Genomic DNA, 8,839 nt, shown 5'->3' on the forward strand with positions numbered 1-8,839 from the left:
AAAAAAAAAAAATTTGAACAAGTGGAATAGTTGGGGGTCTAGGCAAAGTCATTGGTACACCTGTCTTTCTCCAGCTCTGAAAGAGAAACAATGAACTTCAAAGTTACGTGCATGTTAGGAACATTGCCCATGAATTTAATTATGCTGAGTTTAATTAGAAATAAGAGGAAAGGTATTTGAGTCTCTGAAATAGAAAGGAGTTAAGAGGTGTTATTGTCTAATATAGCTGAGAAACAGGAATTTATTGCCTAGGGAGCACACAGAGGTTTTTGGAAGGAGCTGGAGGAGAAAATGGAAGAGGGTTTTTATGAATCTTATATACACATTTGAGTATGCACCAAACCTGTTAAAGAATTCAGGATTTCTAATGTCTTCCCTTTTTGTGAATTTCAGGTCCCAAGTGCATAATTTGAAGGGAATTTTTATAACTGAGGGGCTTGTGCACCCAAAAGTTATCATTTTGTCTCCAACAGTACAAGCTGGACTAATAAAAAAATATCATCTCTGTCTTTGCATCTCCCCATTTCAGCAAACTAGCAGCTCAGCTACAAGGAAGTTCAGCATTTCTGAACACCAAACTGCTCTTCAGGAAGCTTAAAATTCTTCTCTTTAGGTTTTCAGTGGCTTTTCTATAGATGTCAGGACAGAAATTTTTCTTGTTGCTGATATGTTTAAGCCCTGAGGTATAAGAATTGTTAGATTGCTCTTGACATTTTATCTTTGCTAGGTTAGCTATAGAGTTTGTCTCCCCAGATAAATGCCAGCCACATGCCTCAGTATCAGGGTGAAGCTGTGTTTTGCACGGTTTCTTTGCCCTTTTGTTTTGTCAAGGTACTTTCATGTTCCACTGGGGGAAAAGCAGCCAGCTAGCCTTCTCTACTATATTTAATGAGATTGCGTAAAAAATATTGCATTGTAAATTGCAACCAAAGTCTCTTATGGAAGAGCGTATTTCCTCTTGAATAACAATGGAAAAATTTTGCCTTTTATTTTTCAAAGCAGGGAAGGAATGCACAGAGCCATTCTTTCTCTCTTTCTCCAAGAATCATGCATCACAATACATTTTTTACATTTATCAGTTTTATTTTCTTTATTAATGATGTTATTTACTATAAAGTAAATGCGTAAATGAAGCCTTAGTACTCGCTATGCTATTATACCAAGTAAGTCTTTTCTCAATGTGTGAAACTTAAAAGCATCTGTGTTAGTGATGTTAAGTAATGTGTTATTGAGAATTCTGTACTCATCTGTAACAAATTTGTTTGGACAAACAGTCTAGCATTCATGACTCAAAGACACATTCACGAGTGTTTATGAATCTATGTTTAATGTTTACTTGTGTTTCTGTATATTGTCTTTATTGCTACTACTGCCATTGTGCTCTATTTTGAGAAAACATGATTTTGTTCTCTGGACAGGTGACTGGAGCTTTGTAAATGGCTATTTCCAGCTTGTACTGGTAGTAGTGATAACAGCTCTTCTGTTTCACTGATGACCTATGACTTATATTCTCTTTCATGACCAATGTTCTTGATTTGGGGAAAGGTGTGATTTCCTCCACTTCACATGATGCCAAGAGCCCCTCTGCAGCCAAACAAGCAAGCAAATAAGAATTCACTTGAAAATCCTGGGACCACACATAGAAAACCCGAGTGTTCATATCCAGGTAGATATTCATGCTTCTAAAATACCTGTGTGATGGTAATTTTTTGTGCAACAATTCAGTTGCAAACTGAGGCTACGTGATATTTGGATGGAAGAGCTTAGAAAAACACAGCCTGTTAGAATTGTGGGCTTATTTCCCACAGAATTCGTCCATCTGTGTCTTCCCATTATGAGCTAGTTGAAGAGTTCTTTTCTTGTTTTCAAAACTAATAAAGAATTCTGACCTGCTCATGGATCCTGCAAGACTCACAGTTCAGAATATTGTCCCTCTTTCTTTCTCTTTCTTTCTTTCTTTCTTTCTTTCTTCTTTCTTTCTTTCTTTCTTTCTTTCTTTCTTTTTTCTTTCTTTCTTTCTTTCTTTCTTTCTTTCTTTCTTTCTTTCTTTCTTTCTTTCTTTCTTTCTTTCTTTCTTTCTTTCTTTCTTTCTTTCTTTCTTTCTTTCTTTCTTTCTTTCTTTCTTTCTTTCTTTCTTTCTTTCTTTCTTTCTTTCTTTCTTTCTTTCTTTCTTTCTTTCTTTCTTTCTTTCTTTCTTTCTTTCTTTCTTTCTTTCTTTCTTTCTTTCTTTCTTTCTTTCTTTCTTTCTTTCTTTCTTTCTTTCTTTCTTTCTTTCTTTCTTTCTTTCTTTCTTTCTTTCTTTCTTTCTTTCTTTCTTTCTTTCTTTCTTTCTTTCTTTCTTTCTTTCTTTCTTTCTTTCTTTCTTTCTTTCTTTCTTTCTTTCTTTCTTTCTTTCTTTCTTTCTTTCTTTCTTTCTTTCTTTCCTTCTTTCTTTCCTTCTTTCCTTCCTTCTTTCCTTCTTTCTTTCCTTCTTTCCTTCCTTCTTTCCTTCTTTCCTTCTTTCCTTCTTTCCTTCTTTCCTTCTTTCCTTCTTTCCTTCTTTCCTTCTTTCCTTCTTTCCTTCTTTCCTTCTTTCCTTCTTTCCTTCTTTCCTTCTTTCCTTCTTTCTTTTTCTTATGTTTTATTTGGGGTTTGGCATTGGCGTTTTTTGGCGACGTTTTTTGCAAACCAGGCGTCTGTATGCTACTTGTATATACTATATATATATATATATATATATATATATATATACACACTATATAGAGGCTGTATGGGCAGAATGACACCAGGTGAAATTTCAAGCGACTATACAAGGCATTGTGCTGAACTGTACTTTGAAGCCTGTCTTTGTCTGCTGACCTACATAAAATCATTAAAGCTTCTAAACCATGTTACTTCAAAAGAATGCTTTGGAATGTGAATTACTTTAAATAATTAAAGAGAAATGTAAATGTCTTTTGGCATACTGCCACAGATCATAGCTTTGGTTACAGGAACTTCATTCTCAGACGGTTTTTTGTTTTGTTTTGTTTTGTTTTTTAGATTCTGCCATTAACTGGAAAGTACTATGGCCTAAAATACTGTCAATCATCAGAGAAAGGTTGATAAAATCAGACAATATGAAGAAATATCCCTTATAGTGCAACATCAAGAGGAAGAAAACTTATGCTTTGATTAAGGTAATTGCTATCATCGCCACAATGCTTTGTGGGTGAGAACAACTATCATAGTGGGAATGGGGGAATCTGACCCAGCAGATATAATGAAGTCTGTACAGTTCTATGGTGCTAAGTGTCTTTTGAGTTGAGATTACAGCAGCTCCATATCAAAGTCTGTGCAGTTGCTGTAGCTTAAAGAAACCAAACACCTCTCTATTCTCCCCACTCCTACTACCCCGACTTTGTCATTAGGAAATGCCACTGGAAAGCAAACAAAAGAATAGTGTCTCATTAGTGGTAGATGTCAGGGAACCACATTTTCTTTGGCTTTGTTGACACATAGCTTTCTTAAAAGTAATCACCTTCAGCTATAATGGATTACTCCACCAGGAGGAAAACTAATCCTCCTCTTCAGCTGCCAATCAGGGCCAAAGAATGTTCCAAGAATTCCACAAGATGACACTCTTAGCAAAATAAGAGTAGTTTGGGAAATTCTTTGCCTCGGTTGCCTTGTGAGGCAGTGATGATTTACAGGGGTTTCATATTGCTCTGCAACTGTTACCAAGATTTCAGCACCTGTGTCATGACAGCAACTCTGTTTTTTTCTTCTTTCATTAAGGAATACGCTGTTGACCTACAAACTGAGCAAAGCTGTCATGGAACTTACATATGTATCACTAGGGAGTAATTGTTAACTTTTGCTCTGTAATAAATGTCTTTTTGGAACAGGCTTTTCTTATATGAAAAAGGAAAGTAGCAAATACACCAACTAAAATGCATTCGGATCTAGAACTCCTGCTATTTCATTCGTAGCTGCTACAGTAGGCAGCAGCCCCCCGGCTGGTTGAATCACCCTGATATTTGTATGAGACCAAAAGGAAGCTGTTCTGAACTTGTATTTTCTAATGTTAGTTGGTTATGAAGAAAAGGAAATGCAAACGTATAATACTCCTTATTTTTCTTCTGCAATACTTAAGAAACATAAATACTACAATACTACGGCTGAATTCAATGTGGCATATAAGTATTCAGAGGACATTCTGTAGATCTGTACCATGGGGAAGGAATTTAAGGCACTGAGAATTCTTGTGGTAACCTGATGGGCAAATGGCGGTTAAGTGAAGAATCTTTAGTTTTCAGACATTGATTTAAACAAACAACTTTGTGTTTAGGTACTAAATTGAAGTCTAGGATAGGGACTGTATAAAGGTGTTTGAGAACACTTGAAAGTGAATTCAGATGAAGGGATCTGAGTTTATGGCATTTCAGCTTTTTCTGGTTTATTTCAGCTATGCACCATCTCAATGGAGAGCAAATGGACCTTCCTCTCTTTTAGTGTACACGTTTTTAGGATGAATTAAGATGCTGTAGAACACAGCTTGACAAAGAGTTGGAATCTATTTTGGGACAGCTTTCCTACTTTACCTCTAATTAGGCTTTTTTCTTACATCTTCTTTAAGAGGGTTACAATCCTGCGTACGCTTTTAAGCTATTGCAATATAAATAAATGAATACATTACAACCATATTGAAGCCAACTGCTGATCTAAAGGTTGAAAGAGACTCTTTTGCAGTATACCTAACTTTGTGGGATCTCTTCATCTTGTCACAGTATAAATAAATAAATAAAAATACTAATACATTGATGTGTGGATGTTAAACTGAAATGTTGACAATGCCTTTCAGTTTGTAAAACTGAAAACCTGATGTGTGCCAGGGTCCTCATGAGATTTCTGGTGCTTCTGAGTCGGTGAACAGTTCTCTGTAAACAGGTTTTCTTATGTTCTTTCCCCATTTCCAAGTACAGTCTCTGCAGGAATCAGAACATACAGCACTAGAGGGGAAAAAAAAAAAAAAAGAAGATGAGGAAAACAATGGAATAAAGTAATTGCAGTCTTCCAAGCGGCCAGCAATGCTTGCTTTGAGCTTGTATTTGTCCTGAACTCCAGCTCTGCTTACAATTTTGGGTGTGACGGAACTGAAGGGGAAGGGGGAGAGACATCAATTGTTTTCTGTGGTGAAGAAGGCAATAGATTTCAAGGGCAAAACCCACCAAAATGAAGTAGAGCAAATTTCTTAGGCATTACATTAGGGATTAGGTCCTAAATTTAAGTGTCAAATAGGGCTGATCAATGGTTATATTTGGCTAGCACTGGTTGAGTGGTTTTCAATGGTTGCTTCTGCTTTGTGGTTCATGAAACTAAAATGCAGCTTTGTAATTTTAAACACTAGCCAGAAAACATACAGTGCTACAGAAGGAAGGGTTCTTTACCATGAATTGAGGACTCGTGGAACATTTTTTAAATTGTTCTAAGACTTTTGAAGAAGCTTATCTTTAAAAGGAAAATGTATTTTTCTATGTGTTAAGAAGCTCCGGTACAGGATACTGGCTCTTCAAGTGTAGTCAGTCATAAGGAAAAAGTGGGTGTGATGCACAGCATAGCAAGTAAAGGGTTTTTTACTCTTTAGCAACAAATACCTGTTGTATTAGTAAAAATTCTAAACTAAAGCTATGGTAAGGTCTTTCATTGCAAGGTCAAATATTAGACGTTTCTAGTAAATGTGCTCTCAAGATTGCTCATAGCTTGCATGCTGTTATTTAGACAGTATCGGTATATCTTTAACTTGGTGCTTAAATCTATACCTAAATAGCTCAACCAAATTCTATATTTCAGAGATCGGAGCTTTCTGCAGTTCCTTCTGCCTGATCATTGAATTTAATGCTGTGACCACCCAGTGCAGCTCTGTGTGGTTAGCAGTTTTAAAACTATGGGAAATCACTTCCAGCTAAGATTGTTAAACATAAGGGGAAATATTTTAAAAACATGTCATCATTGAATAATCCAAATATTTAATTTATTTTTAAGTAAAAAGTCCTCTGTTCACCTTCTACACCTTATAAAAAAATAAGTTGAATTAGAATTTATCCAGTTAAACTGACAGCATGCAGACTATGTTTAAATTGTCAAATTTCTTCTGAATCTAAAACAAATAAAAGGTTCTGAGTGTTGAGATTTTTAGCTCATTCAGTTTTATCTTTCTTAATTCTTGCTATAGATTTCCTCTTAAATAATCAGATAGACATTTTACTTACGTTTACAACAATGTTCTTCAAAGAGAAGGGTTTTGTGTACACAACACTGTCAGAAGCATGTGGACCAGACAGTGGCACCCACAAAAAGCCTCTGACTTTTCTGGTCTTCCAGCTAAGCTGTAATGAATATGGGGATGACTATCAGTTTCAAGGCTTTAGATGGCAAATTTGAGGCAAAACCTCAGACTTAAATCACAGTTTATATATTCCTAAAATCAGCAATGAAGGTTAAAAAATTATGTTTAACTTGGTATTTTTTGATATTATAGTATATTTTTAAATATAGTTTCAAAGCTGTATTTCTTTTTTCATTCAAATAGCAGCCTGAGCATCTTATTTTCCTCTCTGATATCTGAGTTCTAAAACTGAGCACATACTGAGTTTGCTGTCATATGTCTACAATAAGAGGATTGCATCCTACTAGAATGGGATTTTAGAAAGTATTTTTCCTGGTAGAATAAAGCTAAGTAGAGGTAATAAAATATGTATCCACATCTCTGTAATTGGTTTCTTCCTCTCAAAAATCATTGGTGGAAAAGTCAATTCATTAGCAGACTGAAGGAAGGCTATGACTACAAGAAGTTATGTTCAAAAGGAAATGTTGAACAAGAAATGTTAGGAAGATAATAAATATTTATGGACTAACCATTGCATCTCTTGCAATCCTATGACACAAGGTCAGTCCAAGGCCACTATCTGATTGCAATGCATGGCTTAAAGCAAAGTAAGCAGGCATGTGCTCTTGTGCTATAACTGCTTAGCTTTTGAACCAGGTAACCTGAGAACTGATGACAGCAAGCCAGAAAAAGCAAAGTTCTTGAGGACTCATAACCAGTTTTTCTTCTTGTTGCTGTTACCTCTCAGCCAGATCAGTAGCCTGTTTTACTATGTAGCTGTATAGGCACCAGAACTAGCACAACAAATGGTCCAGAGCAAGGAAGAAGGACTAGGGTGACCCACTGAAAACAGCCCGGATCAGAAACCTGCATGGTGATGAGTGGCTGCTATCTAAATAAAAATACATACCTGGAAGGCTCACACAAAGTCAGAGGACAAAGTAATGTGGCCTTTGTCATCTATTGTAAAGAAATGAGCCAATCCTGTTGCCCTTAAAATGGTGTTGCTGGTTTTCAGTGTAGACAATTTGATCATGTGGATTGTGTCCAGAAATGGCAAAAGAACTGCATAAAATTCTGCTGTTTTAAATACCAAGGCTTCATAAACCAACCATCGTTTTCCACTAAGGACTCATTCTAAGCTCAGTATTTATTAAGAACATCAGTACCCCCTAATATTACTTCAACTGCAGTGTAGTTTAGAATTGAATAATTTATTTTCTGGGATTTATTAATTATTCCTTGATATTAACTCCTGCACTTCAAATGTTACCCAGAAGTTAGTGCATTATTCTGTTATTAAATTCTACTTGCTAGTCTCATTATATTTTTATCATGACCTAAGAGAAACAGGGAATGCCTGTGAAAATCAACAAAGAAAGTAGCAGACTATATAGGCAGAGCATAGTAAGGAGAATTCTCCTGTAGAAAAAGCAACTAAAGTTCAACAAGAAACTTTTCATGTGCTTCTGTGTCATTTATCAGAACAAACAGTTATGTACCTATTATTATTACCCTTTAAAAAATTAAATTAGATAAAACCTATTTATTTGCCAACTATGCAAGGGGTAATGTAGCCTGTGCAAAGGCTATTTTGCCCTCCCTATACTTTTTCAGAGCCTCACTCTAGAGATGAGAAGCAAAACTTCTCCATTCTGACTGTATCAGTTAGATGACAAATGCTTTTAAATACTCCTTTAAATACAGAAATAAACAAGTTGCTCTATTCAATTAAGTACTAATGGATCTTGGTTTCCCAGACATATTTCACTCTTTAGTAAAACTCAGTGAAACTTAAATCTGGTTAAAATCAGTGAACAGCTAGACTATACAATTCTGTTCTTCCCATTTCCTCAGAAAACCAAATTAAAATCATGTAGTCACCTTCCTTAAGAGACAGGACTGAAGAATGTTTTGTATACATAGCTTTAGTTTTGTGCAATTTGGTCTCTGACGAGACTAACTAGTATATCCATTGTTTGCACAAAATTTTACTTATCCTTCTTGCATTCATTTCCTGTAGCTGCAAAAGCTCTGTGTTATTCAACAAGATGCCTCAGAATGGTTGTATGTCCTTTGTGGTCAATCTGTACAGTTAAAAGTACTGCTGCTCACTGAGACTACCTTCTCCAGTACCTGAGCTGTAGACTAGTGAGGTGTGTGACGTGCATTAGTCAATAACAACCACATGAAAAAAAGGAGATAGACATACTGAAAAGCTGAAGTATTTTGTCGTGTGGCTGCTTCTCCCAGAGGAGATTTCACAGGTGTTTGGAACTGCTGTGTGCCAGTGTCAAAGGCCTCTGGATATTTGTTCTCAGTCTCCTGGTTTCTGGGGGCTTCCTATCTGAACTACCACTGTGGACTCTGGTAGCAAGCTACAGGTGGCAAATGGGACTGGCATGTGTATTGTTTGGTAAGCACAGGCCTCGCAGTGGTTTAATGGACAGAACTAGATTTTACTACTCCCAAATGCAGTTCTTGCCACAGAGG

This window comes from Prinia subflava, chromosome Z, assembly GCF_021018805.1.
Source record: "Prinia subflava isolate CZ2003 ecotype Zambia chromosome Z, Cam_Psub_1.2, whole genome shotgun sequence".
NCBI lineage: Eukaryota > Metazoa > Chordata > Aves > Passeriformes > Cisticolidae > Prinia > Prinia subflava.